This window comes from Rhamphochromis longiceps, linkage group LG4 (assembly GCF_057381845.1).
Source record: "Rhamphochromis longiceps isolate RC_006_pf linkage group LG4, R_longiceps_female_GT1.1, whole genome shotgun sequence".
In the NCBI taxonomy this organism is placed as follows: domain Eukaryota; kingdom Metazoa; phylum Chordata; class Actinopteri; order Cichliformes; family Cichlidae; genus Rhamphochromis; species Rhamphochromis longiceps.
This window is the reverse complement of record NC_140560.1, coordinates 18,538,637-18,557,116: the sequence shown is the minus strand read 5'-3', so window position 1 is coordinate 18,557,116 and position 18,480 is coordinate 18,538,637.

Sequence of the window (18,480 nt, the reverse complement as noted above, 5' to 3'; positions counted from 1 at the left end):
TTCCCTCCACTCCAGTGTTTAAAAAGCCCCAAGAAGCTCTCAGTCTTTCCTGTAGAGGAACCAGTTTCAATTTCACACACGGGCTTGACACTGAGACAAGAAGATATGACTGACTGGGGAGACAGAGGGAACATAGTCTGGACACAGGAGATGCACAAGGGTGACTAGACATGAAATGTGGAACACAGGGAGGGCACAGTAACAGAAACCTAAAAAATAGGAACTATGGCTATAACATATGCAGAGAACAATAAGGAGAACAAAACCATGAATAACAATAAATCAGAGAATATAACTTAAACTAGAGTTAACACACACTGGATCACAGACCCAGTACCATGACAAAGTACCACAGTAACCTCAGCAATTTACTTTCTGCTAATCACACTCTGTGAGGATTCTCAAAGATATAAATAAACTGAATAAAAATATTTTGAGATTAAAGCCTTAATGATGTTCCTAAGCATAAATGAACACGTGAATTTATGCTTAGGAAGTGTAATGTAAATACATTCACATTTTTTTGTTAGATTTTATTCCAGCTATTTTTATTTTTCATCTAAATGATCACAGAATTCAGGTGGAAAAGAGCAGGATTTTTATTTCCATACAAAGATTTGTTCAGATGTGAAAGTGTTTTTAATAACAGTCAATGAATAACCTTTCCCTGCAGGCTGTCTGATCCAAGCTGTGTACCAGCCAAGAGAATAAGAGACCTGACAGGTGATGGTCAGATGCTGACCTGGCTGCACAATCACAGAGGCTGGCTGTGTCAGCTGTTCACATTTCACACCTGTGGAGGAAACATGTTGAATGTAGTAACAGTAAGAATCAGTCAGCTGTGATCATAGTGTTTCTGTTCAGTGAGACTCACAGGATCCAGCAGCAGAAGCAGCAGAGCTAGAGAGAACATGTTGGTGCTCAGTATGATCTGATGGGAGCTTCTCATCTTCTTCTGTGACTGACAGCATGATATCAGACTTTATATCAGCCTGTGAGGAAGTTTGCTTTGCATCTTTGCATCATATAATCTTTGCTGACAGATTATAAGAGAAAACAGATCACACTGTGGAAAATTATTAGTAAGAAAAAAGTTTTTTGCAGTCAGTTGTTTTCAGTGGGAAATATCTAAAACCTAACAGTGATTAGCACAATTTTTTCAACTGATGAGTTCAATGGGGGCAGCACGGTGGCACGGTGGTTAGCACTGTTGCCGCACAGCAAGAAGGTCCTGAGTTCAATTCCACCATCAGGCCAGGGTCTTTCTGTGTGGAGTTTGCATGTTCTCCCCGTGTTTGTGTGGGTTCCCTCCGGGTACTCTGGCTTCCTCCCACCGTCCAAAGACATGCAACTTGTGGGGATAGGTTAATTGGATAATCCAAATTGTCACTAGGTGTGAATGTGCGAATGAATGTGAGTGCGAATGGTTGTCTGTCCCTGTGTGTTGGCCCTGTGACAGACTGGCGACCTGTCCAGGGTGTACCTTGCCTCTCGCCCTATGACAGCTGGGATAGGCTCCAGCGCCCGTGGCAGTGGCACCAAGGCATTATACAATAAAATAATGTGATTAATACATAAATAAAAGAAATTCTTATACAGAATACTTCAGAAGTAATTGTTATTTAATCAAATTAAAGAAGATTTAATACTGAGATTATATTAAATATTTGTCTTGCTCAGCAGGACAAATATCAGTATTTCAATACCAGTTAGATATTGAATTGAATCATTCATTTATGTCCTATTTCAGTATTTTTAATGTTTATATTTCTTTTAAAAATATTTTCTAATCATTTTGACAAAAAGTTAACTTTTCATTGATATTAAGGAACAGAAAATCAGCTACTAACCTTTAATGTCATTTGTCTGTGAAGGTTCTCAGGCTTCTCACAGAAGAGCCACCTCCACAGGACAAGACTCAGCAGTCCATCTGCATCTTAAGGATAAAGGACACTCTTTCGAGGATGCCAATGTTCACATTTTGGACAGAGAGGACAGATGGTTTGAAAGAGGAGTGAAAGAAGCCATCTATGTCCACTGTGAGCGACCATCTTTGAACAGAGGCGGGGGTTTACGACACCAACTCTCTGCCATCTATAATCCAGTTTTGAGATCCCTTCTCAGACGCCTTAACGCCCACTCACATCCTGGGCCATCTGACCTCAGGAATTCGCATGATAAGGTGGGGCCAGGTTTCACAATGAACTCACCCGAAACTCTGGCTGATTGGGACCCACACCCAGTTTCACACCTTGGCTCAGGCGATTAGAGGATCATCAGGGGGTCCTTTTGTCCCTCTGTGGGGGGTTACTCCCACTAGGTTTATATCTGGGACTCTCCACCATTTGACCTTAGAACTGAAGAAGCTTCTCGGATGAGAGGTGAAACGTCTTCAAGCAACTTAAAGAAGTCCAGACGCTTTTCTTTGCAAGCTCCTTTGACTTTAATGTCATTTGTATTTTCATATTTATGCCATCCCTTAAATATGCAAACCATGTTCTTCTACTATTGAGTGTATCTGGTACAGTAACATACAGCACAGTGCTCTGGTATTAGTCTGTGCACACTGCTGCCTATCCATCTGCAACAGCATCACTTTGTTTCAATCCTATCCATTCAAAAGCAAAGCATTTGACCACATTTCTAAATTATAAAGAATATGTTTATCCAAGCACCTATGTATTTTTTTCTCTATCATATGAAAATATCTCATATATAACTGCTACTTTGTTATTTAGTGAGAAACTGTGGTCTGCACAGGCTTTTGGCGGACTGTAGATCATATTAACTGATCAGTCACACCTGCGTTCTGCTGATGTCTTTGGAGATGGCAAACTGGCCTTGGACTGACTAAGAGTAGTTGATGTCACTACCAGTATCGTAATTCTAAGTAATCCACTCCAGTCCTTTTCCAGTAGCCTATCTGATCTAAACAACATGAATATCACGACTGAACACTGAGTATGTGCAGGTCAGTCTTGGGGATTGTCCAGGCCTTTTAACCACAGACGCTTGCTTGAAGTGTCTACGTCAATGCAGAACTTATTCTTCAGCGAGTCTTTATAGGGTGAGCTCTCACTACTTTTCATTCCAATCCACTCCAGTCCTTTGCCTGCAGGCTGTGTGCTCAGCTGTCCAAGATGACAGGTGATAGCCAGTCTTCAGTTCATTTCTGAATAGCTAAAACCAAATTATGACTTGGTTTGATGTGTTCAGGTTTTGTACAACGTTTCTTCCTCTTGTGTCACTGTGGCTCCCGAGCACAATAATAAACAGCAGGATCCTCAATCATCCAGTTGTTCACCTGCAGATACACCTGCTTTCTGGTGTTGACTGTTCAAAAGAACCCGTATTTTAAATATGATAAACTTGACATTACACAGTGACTTTCTGCTGTTGAGTCTGGAGTCCGGCCCCTGACTGACTCAGAGTGATAGATGCTGTCACTGTTATGGCTGATAGTAACAGCAAACTGCAGTCCTTTTCCAGGAGTCTGATCCAAGCGTTTCAGTGATGGCTACTGAACCCTGAGTATGTACAGGCCAGTCTGTGTGAATCTCCAGGCCTTTTTACTAGGGGTGCAACGATACACAAAATTCACGGTTCGGTTCGATACTTTGGTGTCACGGTTCGATATTTTTTCGATACAAAAAAATGTTCATGCCTTTTTAATTTGTCATTTATTAAAATTTTAAATATATATTTTAACTCAAAAGTACAGTTTTTAAATTTAATGTTGCTGAAACAACAAAATAATAAAAATAAATAAATCTATCTGATCGAGGAATCACTCATCTTTGGAAAAGAGAGTTTATTACAGAGAAATGTCTCTTTCCAAAATAAAAGCTATACTATACGCTTCTTCTGGGCTATATTCTCAGCAGCATATTAAACATATCAGGTCCCCATAAGGAGAATCATGTGCTAACGGCTGTCTAAATGACGCGGGTAAAGTTTGTAGCATGCGTGCTTGTTGTTTTTGTCTGCTTTCACTTGTCTTTGCACTAGGATGATGTCGGCGTAAATGTGCAGTCATATTCATTGTGTTCCCACTAGTGCTATCAGCGTTAATCTCGTTAAAATGACATTAATGCCATAACGCGGCAAATCTCTGTTAATGAGTTACCGCCGATCGCCCCGTGCGTGGGGCTGGACGGCGTCAACACGTTAACAAGCTAACTGCGCTAACGCACTAGTTCCCACCAATTGAGCATTGCGTGGCACATCTGACATACTGTTTTACTTTTGTCCATGACGCGCTTACCATCAGGGTCATACTTCACATGAAAACCAAAATAGCTCCAAACGCCAGATCTGAATTAGGGTGGGGGAGGTTCAATTTCGGGTAGTGTTGAGGCAGTTGCCATGTTGCAACGAGCTTAGCTTCTGTCTTGCTAGCTTGCGCTGCGCTCAGTGGATCTGCAATCGACAGTGCAGCCTGGGCAGAGTAGTCGAACGCAGATCCACTGAGCGCTCAACACAGACAGCATCGTCAGAAGAAAAGTTGATAAAATAAATTTAAAAATTTGTATTGTTTGATACATATGCGTACCGAACCAAAAGCACTGTATCGAACGGTTCAATATCGATACGAGTATTGTTGCACCCCTACTTTTTACCACCGCCTCAAACTCAGTCAGCGTTTGACCCTCAGTACCTACAAATAGTCATCCAGAATTATCTTCTGTAATTAAAACATGTATCTTTCAACATTTTTTAATCTGTTCTTACCAGGCCTGTATATTAACAAGAAAAGAAAAACAACCATAAACTCATGAGAATTTATCATCAAAACCATTTTCCTGCCAGTCTTCAGTGGTGCAGCTCAATCTTGTCATGTCCGTTTTCATATTCTGCAGCACATATTCAAAGATGGAAGCAGTCTGAGGTAGCATCAGCTCCTCCTTATCAATCAATTTAACAAAAGAAATGTTCAAGCTAACCAAACAAACATATATACAAGTAATATGTATGTTCATCAGGGTTGATCATGTATGTTCAGCAAAAAAAGAAAGAAAATGATTTTTTAGTGTTTCCTGGTTTTAGTATTTCCTGACTTTACCCCGAAGTAAATTTGAAAAAAGGTATTTATTTATTTATAAATTCAATTATTTAAGTACCATGTTTTTCTTCATGACCCTTTGTTTCTGCTTCAGTGACCTTTTTTTAGCGTTTTATCTTTCAACAAGGGTTTCACCAAGTTAACTCAGAATAAGTTGAAAGACATTAACTCAGAATTTAAAGAGAATTAATTAAAACATTATGATATGTTCATGTGAAAAGTAGTTAAAATATTTATTTTTCTACATGTCCTATATTTCCATTGCTATTTTCTTGTTTTCTTCTTTAAATTGTGGTTAAATGTTTATGAATTTTATTTTTCACATTGTTACCATAACATGTTTTTAGATTCTGTGTGTTTTACTAATATTTATTCACAGATGGTGCAAACACAGGTGTTATTGTGACAGTGAGTTGAACATCATATTCTTGATCATCTGCTGCCCCCTGTAGGTTCCTGTGAAACTGTATAGCTGAAGGTTTTTGTAAAGCCTCTCTCATTACTTAAACCACTGTGTGCCTTTGGCACAGTAATACACAGCAGAGTCCTCTGGCTTTAGGTTGGAAAGGCTCAGATGCACCATGCTGTTGCTGTCATCTCTACTGATTTCTATTCGTCCACTCAGACTGCTCACATATCTGTTTCTGCTGGAATCTGAGTAGCCAATTCCAATCCATTCCAGTGATTCTCCTGGTTGTTGTCTTATCCAGTTCATAGTACAGCAGCTAAACGTGAAACCAGATCCTCTGCAGGAGAGACTGAGAGTCTCCCCAGGCCGTTTCACTACAGGACTGGAAGGAATGGACTCCATACTCTGACCTGTAACACCTGAGGAGTTAAAAAGGAACCAGTGAGACAGACATCTGCAAAATGTTCTTATAGCACTTGTTATAAGAACATAAACAATAAGAAGCAGAAGAACTCACAGTGAAGCAAAGAAGCAACCAGCAACAGAGTGAGTGTCTGTGTCATTGTGAGTCTAGAGATCGTTCACTGCTGCTCCAACAATCAACACTCAGCGCAAGACACAAGTGAGCAGCACAGAAGTACACTGCACACAGTGAAGATTTGCATCAGGATATTATGGCGAGGGGGGGGCTCTTGTGCTGGCATCTCTTATGATTAATAAGTCAGACTTTCATTGTAGCATTTATTATTTGAAACAGCTTCTTCATCATGAAGTATAATAACCAAAAATAATTAAATAATTGCTGAATATGCCATTCATCCAAAGTCTTAAGGATAAACATAACCATTTTTTAACTATTATGTAAATGTTTAAAAACATATGAATCTGAATGATTTCATTTGTTCTTCATTCTTTATTTTGATAAAGTCATTTCTTAATTCATTTAAATTACACAATCATCTGTGCTTCCTTAATTAGATAAAGTCTTACATGCTCAGTAGTTTTTTCCCCAATCCTTACTGTTGGTATAAATCCAACAGTGTTTCAGTAATTATGGATTGTCTCTATAGTCTAATATATGTTTAAAAAAGCACAGAGGCTGAATGTGTTCTGTGAGGAAAATGCTGAATTTTAACTTGTGCAACATTTAAAATCAGAAGTACAGAAAATTACAATATTGGTGTTGGTGGTTTGTGTTATTATGACTCTGTGGCACAGGTATATGCAGCACATTAGATACAAATCCACCCCAGTCCTTTTTCCTGCTGGCTGGCTGACTGAAGCTGTGAGGCTCACGGGATTCAGTATCCAATAGCTGCAAAACTGTAGAGAAAATAAAAGGGGCCTGATGGGAGCTTCACTTTTACAGTTTTTCTCGATTGCTAAAACACATCTCTTGAAACTACGCCTCATATCCTCACAACAGTAAACACAAATCCATAACATCTCACTCAATTTCCCAAACATCCTATTTCCAGGTCAAAATGAAGCTCTACACCCAAAACTATTCACTCCTGCTGAAAAACCAAACTTTGCCCTCAGACATCAAACACAAGCCCTCAAAAACACATACACTACAACAGAGTTTTGCACACTGGTACAATTAATTCAAAACAATAGTTCCAAAACAAATAGGTTGCTTATGGTTCTCCCCTTCAAAACCCTTGTCACATGATAAACACAAAAGACGCAACCAATGTATGTACAGTGGCACATTGTCATTCATGTACTATACAGTACAACACACACCAGAAACATTATCCCACCTCAGCATCTTGTCTTTGGTCTGGGTCAGGCCAGAGAATCTCATCCACATCACAGGCTATATTGGCCCCAGCCAGGCAGCGGGGGTAAAATCCTCTTGCATGCCTGATCCACCCCTGTCATGCATCTACTGATATGTCTAGGCAGGCTTCTTCCATGGCCTGAAGGAGGTGAACACGGACATAAGGTTCTCGGTCATACACTTTCCACCGCCATGCCGAAAATAACTCCTCTATCGGGTTTAGAAAAGGAGAGTATGCAGGCAGAAAGATATTAGAAAACCTTGGGTTATTGGTAAACCAGTCACGAACCAGAGCAGCGCGATGGAAGCTGACGTTATCCCACACAACAACGTAGTGAGGCTGCTCTGGCTGTGCTGGTTCCCTGTAGTCCAGCTGGAACATATGTTGTCTTAAACCATCAAGAAAAGCAAGGAGAAGCATAGTGTTATAGGGTCCTAGTACGGCATGGCGGTGGAGTACCCCTCGTTGGCTGATGGCTGCGCACATAGTGACATTCCCCCCACGCTGACCAGGGACATTTACAATAGCCCGATGGCCAATTATGTTCCTCCCCCTTTTCCTTCTTTTGGTCAGGTTAAAACCTGCCTCATCCACAAAGATTATTTCATGGGGAACAGGCCGTCCTTCAATCTCAAAGATTCTCTGCAAAACACATAACACAGTAGAGTCAATCGGTACCCTGAACCACAGTTCAAGAGTGCTGAAATGGCAGCATAAACTGCCATGCTGTGATGGTACACAATACTTTATACAGTATCAAAACTCATACCTGAACATATTCCACACGTTGGTTTTTCACTCTGTCAGAGTTTCGTTCGAAAGGGACTCGGTATGCCTGTTTCATCCGGAATTGATTCTTTCGGAGGATGCGGTCAATTGTGGAGAGGCTGATGGCATTTATGCCTCGAAAAAGATGATCATCCTCAATCACTCTCCTTTGAATCTCTTGCAGGCGGATTACATTATTTGCAATTACCATGTTTACAAGTTCCCTCTCTTGCTCCTCCGACAAAAGCCTTAACCTGCCTCCACCAGGTGGTCGTCTCTGTGTCCTACAAAAATAGAAGCACTCATTACTGTAACTGTCACACATTCATTTTACAGGCAAATAATGGAAACATACTGAAACTCAAGACACATAAGTTCAGTAACTTACAGTTTTTTCTGAATGCTTAAACCCTAACTGTGAATCCTGTAGCACAATCTCTAAAACTATTCAGACTTATAGCAAAACCACTCACTGAGTTTGCAAAACTAAAAGCACAAAAACTGCTTTGCACTCAGTTTGCAATTTTGTAACACACACTTTGCAAAACTGTAGGCACAATTCACTGCACAACACTCAATTACCAAATTTCCAACACACTCCTAGCAAAAGTATACACATGTATGGCTATCATTAACACTAACTTGCCAACTGTCTGGCACACTTTCACATGTGAAAACTTTTTTAGATAATTCGTTCACTTTGCAATCAGCCTAAGCACTATAATACAGGTAAGCTGTGTGTGCGGAGTACAATGGAGGGAGCAGAAAGAGTGAGAAGTAGAGGAGGCCGAGGAAGAGGACGTGGAGGTGAAGAAGTAGGATGAAGAGGACGACAAGGACAAGGAGGAGCAAGAGGAAGACGAGGAGGAGGGAGAGGAAGATGAGGAGGGGGGAGAGGAAGGGTAGGTGAAGGAAAAAATGTCCATCCCGGTTTTCCCTCCAAGGCACGAGCGATAAGCAGAGTTCTGTCCTTTCCTTCTAAGATTCCTAATTATTTAAAGTAACACTCAGGTATGCCATTCAGCTGGGTTAGTTACGACGTCGGGAGCAGCTTGGGAGAACAAGGAAACAGACTGCTTCAGGTTGTCTTCCCAAATCGACTCAAAGGTTTATTTAGTACATAACAGCTTATATAGAGAAAAAAAAGGTTCGTGTGTCAGCAAGTTCTCAGTTCAAACCAGTACAGACCAAATAAGGAAACGTCTTCCTGCCTTGTGAGCAAAGAAGTATCCTGTGTGTAGTTTATCAGTTCAGCTACAATTTATGATCATCCCAGCAAAATACACAGAATACAGAGTTCTTTCATTAGTGAATTCTGAAACAAACCACCTGGCCTTTAACGAGCCTTTTTCTAAGAGATAAGGAAGGGAGGATGGGAGTAAGGAAGTGGTCTCGTCTCTGTGGTGTTTTCGACCTTGGGGTACCAGCCTGTGAGTCTTACACATTAATTCTTGGGTCACAGAGAAAGAGAAAAACAACTAGTAAATGGGCCTTATTGAGTAACAGTTTCATGTATGATATCAACTATAAAACAATATCCTGTAAATGCTACCATGGTATCAAAATATCATAACAGTTCTCCCCTTTTATCATGAAATGATAACATAGTATAAAGACAGAATGTAATAACATAATATAAAGACAAATCATAACTGTAACTGGTCCTTCGAGCAAGCTTAATATCAAAAATTCTGAGAGCGTATACATGGTATCACACAACAGACAATAATCATCGAAAACAAAATAATACATGCTGCAACGGTTACAAAGGCTACAATTAGTTCCTTCCATTTTCCAAACGTGTCCTGCAGCCACTTGTCTAGCCACTGACCGTGGCCTGTATTGGCAATTAGTTCTATCTGCAATGCTTCAAGTTTATTCATAGCTTGTGTGAATGAACCGTTAGGGGCGGTATTATTGGGAATGAAAGTACAGCATACATCAACGGTTACTAGACCACAGGTACCGGTCCAATTAACAGGTAAAGCTAATCTAAGGGTATTATTGCACAACCAATAAGCGTTAGGGATTGCTCTAGTTAGGCGCGTGACCATGTGTGATTCAACTAACTCCCCCCCAGTCAGTATCATTTAAGACACCGTCTGGGGGAACAATGATCGATTCTCTGCTCGAACTTGAACTGTGTGTGTGTTCCTCCAGATATGATAAAACTTCAGCCATAGAGACAGCTAGCCATGTCTCATTACAGCGTGCACCTGGGGAGTCAGAGAAGAATGTATAGTTATCCTTTGTATAATCTATGTGTGTGTCTGGGCCAGTTAACTTTAGTCTGCGCAGACATATCATACTAGTATTAAAATGGAGAGGGATCTGTCCTAAGGGCAGTGAGGGCTTTAACCTATTCTTAGGGCGTTTCATTGGGGCGCAGGTCCCTGCGGTGTCATTAGATAACTTCAATAATTCGCCTAATGGAGTCTCAGGGTTAGTTGGTGTGTGTGTGTGTCTAAGTAAGCAGTCGAGAGGGCTCAGAGTCAACTGTAAAGTGTCTTTAAAGAGAGCATTATCTCCGCCGATTTTCTCTAGTCCCTCAGTCAGGGGGAAACCGGATATGGGGTATCCTACTATTACCTGTTCTGGATTAGCCTTTGAACAGACATAACAGTTACTGTTTCCTAAATCACGAGCGGCTGTTCTGGCATTTTCATACCAGGCGTTAGCTCCTGCTCTAGAGGGTGCATAAAATGGTTTATTAGTGGCGTCTATGTTGCTATATACTGATTTTAGGGAGCGTGAGGAGTGCATTAAGTAGGTGTCTTGCAAAATAGAGCATGAGGTATCGTCAGCAAAATATGACCTGCAGAAATATGAACATGGTTGCAGTTTACAATACAAAATAGCAAAGAGAAATCCTAAGGTTAATGCGATAGATATGATAAATAACCTAAATATATAAGAAAGACAGTTCTTCAGTCGTCTTCTGGCCTGGTCCCAGGTTCGAGAGACACAGAATAAGCGTCGTGTGATGACAATGGGCATTTCATTTTCTCCATTATCAGGATGAAATGAGTCTAGCTTTATCAGGTTAGACATCATGTGGTACTTTTGGCTTTCTGTTCCTGCTGGATGTTTGAGTACCTTGTTGTTGTTCTTTCAGGCGTTGTGTGTTAATCAGTGATTGCGTGTGTGTATGTAACTTTTGGATCCGGGCGCTGGCTCGCCTGAGATGTCATCTACCCGTGTGTGTTTATTTGCTCTAGTTCCGGGCGCTGGCTCGCCGGAGATGTCGTCTGCTTGATCCGACGCCTGAGATGGTCCGATTGGGCTGGTCTTAACCCTGCTGGCATGAATCCACTGAGGTTGTCCGTCCGTAAGGATGCTGGTTCTTCGTCACTGCCAGTACAGTCTGGGGCTGGAACACGCGCGGCCTCCCAGAGAGTCCTTGGTTTTAGTGGCTTCTCCAACATGCATCTCCTTGTCTCCACTGGTGGAACTGTGGAGGGGAAAGGCTGAGAGAGACAAACTTTCTGATAGTTATTATTCAGTTTTTCTACCAGGTTGTGAACATCAGTGGACAATGCAATATACATCACCTTCTACTAGCGGTGCCCCTCTGGAAGCTGACCATGGTGTTGGAAATAGTCTTATTTCAAATGGAAATAATTTGGTTACTGTAGATTGAGTCATTCTAATCTCACACAGGACTTGAGTAAGTAATTTGACCCAGGTCATTAAAGTTTTAGCACACTTTTGAATTACTTCTAATGTGAATGAAGATCCTCTATCACTGTTAATCTGGTGAGGTATTCCGAATCTGGGTATTATTTCATTGCTCAACTTTTGACAGACTACTTCTGCAGTTTCTTTTGATGTTGGATAAGCTTCTACTCATTTACTAAATTGATCCACTATTACCAGTAAGTACTTGATGCTTCCTTGCGCTGGCATATGTGTAAAATCAATTTGTAATGTATGAAATGGAAAATCTGGTTGTGGTAAATGCTGATGTTTCGCTTTTGATTTTCCTACATTAGTTCGCGCACATGTTAGACAGGTTGCTAATATGCTTTTTACTGCATGTGATGTTTTCTCAATTACAAATCTTGATTTTATTGCCCCTATTACCCCTCTTTGTCCGACATGACTCACACAGTGAAAATGTCGGGCAAGGACTGGCATCAGGGAATATGGGAGGGCAATCAAACCCTTAAGATTTTGTATAAGCCATCTCTGTCATCTAAGGTACAGTCATTATTCTCCCAATAGGTGTAATCACATGCAGAGGCTTGCTCTTGTATGAATTTTAAATCAACATTTGTTCCTAAATAGTCTGGGAGTTTAACAAGTGACAGCTGTAGGGGCACAGATAATACTTCCTGCGGAGGTGGGAGCTGTGATGCAGCTGCAGCTTTGGCTGTCACGTCTGCTAAGGCATTACCTGTTGCTTCGTCTGTGTCAGCTGTACTGTGTCCTTTCGTTTTTTACAACTGCAACGGCCGATGGCAGCTGTATAGCCTGAAAAAGTCTTTGAACAAAATCAGAATTTAGCAATTTATTTTCCACCAGCAGATCTAAATCCTCTCTGTCTCCACAATGTGCCAAAGTCATGCACAACGCCAAATGCATAGCGGCTGTCTGCGTAAATCGTCACATGCTTATCCAAATGGAGCTCACAGGCGCGTGTTAAAGCCATGAGCTCTGCTTTTTGTGCTGAGTGAAATGGTAATGAGTGAGCCTCTAGTATGATGTCAGGCACTGTTACCACTGAATAGCCACAAAGAAACGAGTTGTCATTCGGCCTTGAACAGGACCCGTCCACATAAACCGTGGCTGAGTCTGGGATAGGTGTCTGCTCTAAATCTGGACGTGGTGCTGTGGATTCCTGTATACGTGTCATGCAGTCATGATCGTCAAGCCTGTCTGAGCCATCCTGTCGGTCAGAAGAACACAGCATAGGATCAATAAATGTGCTGGCGAATCAGGTGTGCTGCTCGCTTTTATAGTGAGATTTGCATATGTTGTGTAGTTATGTTTGCTAGAATGGTCGTGACCTGGTGATTGGTGTGTAGAATAGTGTCATGTGAGAGTGTGAGCTTCTCGCAGTCCCTTATCATGATAGAGCAAGCTGCTACTGCCCTCAGGCAGGCCGGCATTCCTGAACAATTCAGGCAGCACCTTTGAGTGGCGGAGGTCAGCACTCCCTGTAATGCATTGAAAGAGGCAGTCATTTCTGTGGACCACAGTATTCGAGGAGGCTTGTCTTTTTTACAACAGTCACGCAGAATGTGGTCATGAAAAGAACAGTCTGGTATCCACTGTCTGCAATAGTTCACCATGCCCAGGAAGGACAACATTTCCTTCTGTGTAGTGGGACGAGGGACAGAGGTCACAGCTTTGACCCTGTCTGTAGTCATGGAACGTTTTCCGTGAGACAGTGTGAATCCCAAATATTGAACAGAAGTCTGACAGTACTGCATTTTCTTTGCTGATGCTTTGTGGCCAGTCTTTTGGAGGTGCTGGAGAAGCATGTGTGTAGCAGTTTGACATAGTTTTTCACTTTCAGCACAGAGGAGGAGGTCATCCACATGTGGATCAGGGTGCAGCCCTGGAGGAGTGAAGCACCATTGAGAAAGCAGCAGAGCTGTCTATCATGCCTTGGGGCAAACGAGTCCAAGTGTACTGCTTATTTCTATGTGTGAATGCAAATAACGGCTGTGTGTCTTACTGAGAAAAAGGAGCGGAGCATAAATCCACCACGGTAAAGTGTGTATGCAAAGCATGTCAATATGCTGTGAACATCTGAAACGAGAGGTGGCAGAGGAATGTTGACTGCATTAATTTGCCTTAAGTCTTGTATGAAACGCCATACGCCAGGTTTGTTAGGCTTTGGCACAGGATTGACAGGAGTGTGGGCTTTATTGCTCCTGTAGTCAATAAATCTCCTATGATGACATCTAGGGCTGCGGCTTTTTCGGCAGAAATGGGATGTTGCTTGACATATACTGGCTTGTTGTGTTTTAATAGGTGTACGTGATAAAGTGTACAGTCAATAAATCCTATATCATTCTCACTTTTTGACCACAATGTCATATTCTGGTATTCAGCTGGCAACGTAAGTGCAGAAATAGTACAGTCGATAGGGTAGGTTAGATCTATGTGACGACATATTTCGTAACCTATGTCTGAGTTATGTAACAAAATCACTGTTTGACCTTCACTTGTGTGAGCAGTTATCATGTTGTTGAAAAGTGTGAGAGAAACAAAAGTGTGGCTCCCAGTCATGGGATTACCTGTTAGTGGCGTCTGTACACGTTTTTTTTTGGCACAGTGTGTGACATAGAGTACCGGACAAAAAGGATGTTGAGTTCATTCTCTGCTGAGGGTCCAGCTGACACAGAGGATGTTCCTTCTCCATCATGTCGGTACATAGGGCAGAGAAAACATAAGCTGTTATCAGTGTCAGCAAACATTTCACACTTTGTGTTAAATTAAATACACAAATTCATTTTTGCTCTGGGTGTCTGCGGCTGCTGGAAAACTGAGCTAAATTTGCACCTCTAGCTTGTCCAACAGTGCATAAAGCGTTTTATGAATACTAGGATAGATTCATCAGGCTTCTGTTTACACATAGTTACTGCATTTAAGTCAATTTTGTCTCTGGACATTGTTAGCAGGAATTTCTTTAGATTCTTAAAGAAATTGGTGATTTTGTCATTATTTACCCACAAAAACTCTGCAGTTGTGGATGCTTTATCATGCTTTGGGTCTGTTTGTTTACTACCGCGAGTGTTGGCGTAAGGACCTTTGTCATTCCGGCTTTGTTTTTCCTTTTTTCCTTTTAGATAAGTCTTTATTAAAGTTCGGGTAACAGGTATTTCTTTAGCTACCTCTAAACCTCTAGCTACGATATCGTGGCGTTTCATGTGGGTGTCTATTGTGGACACTGCCTGATGCAAAAGTTTTTCTTCATAGTCGTCTGAATTGTTTTTCATAAGTTCCTCACATTCTTCTTTCAAAAGTTTTTCTCTTTTTTTTATGTTCTGCTAATTCTTCCTCGCGGCGTATATATTGTTTTTCCTGATCCTGTTTAAAGAGATGGCTGAGACCCGTTGCATGTGATTCAGGTTTTTTGTCACTGTCTTTTAAGCTGGTTGGATCAAAGCACTCACGTTGTTTGCATGCGGCTGCTGCAGTAACTATTAATTCGGTCTCATCTTCGTAAGGCGGTGGGGCTGTGGGCTGAATGGCTGAACATGCAAGACTACCTTTTCCTGCGGTAGGTTTATGTTCTTTGCTAGAGCCTGCACTAGTTTTATTTGATGTTAAAGCATCTACACCTGGTTCCGGTCCCTTTTTCCATAGCGGTAACATTTGATGCATCACGTCGCGGCATTCTATCATATTTTCTACAGGACTTTTTAAGCAGACTACTTTTCTTATCACAAATGATATTCAACATTTCTACTGACCTGGTTTCTGGCGATAATCGTTCGGGATAAGGCTCCGAAAAGAGATTAGAATGCATTGTACTCACAGTCCGTAAGTTGTAAACAAAGTCAGTCACATAAGCACTTCCGCATGTTCTGGATACGTAATCATGGAAGTCTTCGCCGATTCGTGGACGTGGGTTACACGTAACTGGAAATGGGAGTCGTACTGAGCTGTTGTTTGAGACTTTAAATTTAATTTTTTTTTGGTTTTACAGGTAATTTTGATTTTTTATCGGACTTGTCTGTGGTTTTTGAATTATTCTGACCCATGTTCAGTGATTTCCAGAGGGGTTTACACGCTTGAAGGATTTATGTTAGTATTTTCGCTGCGGCACAGCTGAGGTTACTTTAAATTTATTGCTAGCAATTTTTTGTTTGTGTGAGCAACTCTCACTTAGCGAGCAACTTCTCGCTTAACGAGCAACTTCTCGTAAAACAACAGGCAACTTCCTGTGTCTTTCTGCTTTTAATTTACTGCTTTTAACCCTTGTATGGTAATCGGGTCTGTGAGACCCGTGTTCAGTTTTCTTTCGTTTTTTTTTTTTTTGTTTTTTTTTAACAAAATTAAATTTAATTATTTACTAGCTTTCTGTGAGTGAGCAACTTCTCACTTTTTAACGTACGTTTCAAGATAACAGGCAATCTTCCTGTGTCACTCTTTCTGAGCAACTTCTCACTTAACGAGAAGTATTTAAGACAACAGGCGACTTCCTGTGTCACTTTTTCTGAGTGAGCAACTTCTCACTTTTTAACGTACGTTTAATTAAACAATTAATTATTATTATTATTATTATTTTTTAACAAAATTAAAATATTCAAGACAACAGGCAACTTCCTGTGTCCACCAACACCACACAAGGGTTAATCTACTTTATTCGGGGACTGAGGAAGTCGTCAGTGTATCTCTCTGGATCACTAAGTGAAACTTCGTCAGCATATCCCGTTTTTTTATGGATCGATCACTGAGAGAGGTATAATACGGTCTTTATATAAATATGAAAGACGCATATTTACCTTCTGTCAGTCAATCCCACTTCTGACACCAAATTGAAGGAAAAAATGTCCATCCCGGTTTTCCCTCCAAGGCACGAGCGATAAGCAGAGTTCTGTCCTTTCCTTCTAAGATTCCTAATTATTTAAAGTAACACTCAGGTATGCCATTCAGCTGGGTTAGTTACGACGTCGGGAGCAGCTTGGGAGAACAAGGAAACAGACTGCTTCAGGTTGTCTTCCCAAATCGACTCAAAGGTTTATTTAGTACATAACAGCTTATATAGAGAAAAAAAAGGTTCGTGTGTCAGCAAGTTCTCAGTTCAAACCAGTACAGACCAAATAAGGAAACGTCTTCCTGCCTTGTGAGCAAAGAAGTATCCTGTGTGTAGTTTATCAGTTCAGCTACAATTTATGATCATCCCAGCAAAATACACAGAATACAGAGTTCTTTCATTAGTGAATTCTGAAACAAACCACCTGGCCTTTAACGAGCCTTTTTCTAAGAGATAAGGAAGGGAGGATGGGAGTAAGGAAGTGGTCTCGTCTCTGTGGTGTTTTCGACCTTGGGGTACCAGCCTGTGAGTCTTACACATTAATTCTTGGGTCACAGAGAAAGAGAAAAACAACTAGTAAATGGGCCTTATTGAGTAACAGTTTCATGTATGATATCAACTATAAAACAATATCCTGTAAATGCTACCATGGTATCAAAATATCATAACAGTAGGAAGAGTAAGAAATAGAATTGCTGATGACATCAGAGCTACAATAGTGGACCATGTAATCAACCGTGGAATGACCCTGAGGGTAGCTGGCCAACGGGTCCAGCCTAACTCGAGCCGCTACACTGTAGCAAGTACCATAGGGACATCTTGAAATGAGAATCGGTTAGTACAGTCACTTCGCACAAAGATTTGTAGCACTGCCATATGCCAATGAGAAACACACCAATACCATTGATGTAAAAATACTGAAATTGTTACTTTACAGAATTGCTAGATGACCAGATGCTGGGGGCAGAGGAAGCATGTTCACTGCAGACCAAGTAACCCATATAGTCATTATGGCGATTGCAAATAATCCTGTACTTGGAAATAAACACTTGTGTTTGTTTTGATGTACTTGAAGTTTGGATCCCTCTATGCTTATGGATCTATGACAGAAGTATGAGCTCAAACTGACATAGCCTACCTTGTGCACAGAGAAAGCAAAAGCCAGATGTGTTTTGTATTCATACCATCAGTGTGCAGTTGGCGCATTGTGTGCTTAGTAGATGATGGCCTGTGTGTACTGTTTGATACGGAAACACCATTTTTACGAAGGTGTGAAGAGTTAATCTAGCTGTGTTTGCTTTTGCAAGAGAACTACAATGTTTTGATTATTGGGTGACAGGTTTTCTTATTTGTGTGAAGAGTTTTGCAAAATTAGCCAATAGTTACAAAAAATGTGCTTAAGCAATCAGAAAAAACTGTAAACGTTACTGTACAAAGCAGTCTTACTGCAAGTACACCTACCTGTTTTCCTCCCTGAAGGTTCTGATGATGGAGGCAACAGTGAAGCGACTCAAATTTGGTTGTACTCGTTGCCCAGCCTCCCTCATAGTCATCCCATGGACAAGGACATGGTCAACTAAAGTGGCTCGAATTTCATCCAAGACTGACTGTCTTCTTGCCCTTGCTCTTCCCCTTCCTTGTCGCCGTCGTTCTCCACCTCCACCTCCTTCACCACGTCCTCCTCCTCCTCCACCTCTCCCTCCTCCTCCACCACCTTCCTGTTGTCCTAGACCACCTCCTCCTCCTCTTCCACCACGTCCTCCTCTTTCACCACACCCTCCTCTTTCACCATGTCCTCTTCCTCCACCACGTCCTCCTCCTTCACCACGTCCTCCTCCTTCACCACGTCCTCTTTCTCCACCACGTCCTCTTCCTTTGCATCTCTTTGGATCCATTGTTTCAAACCTGAATGAGCTGACTTTGGCCCTTTTATCTATCCATCGCAGGTTCTGATTGGTGT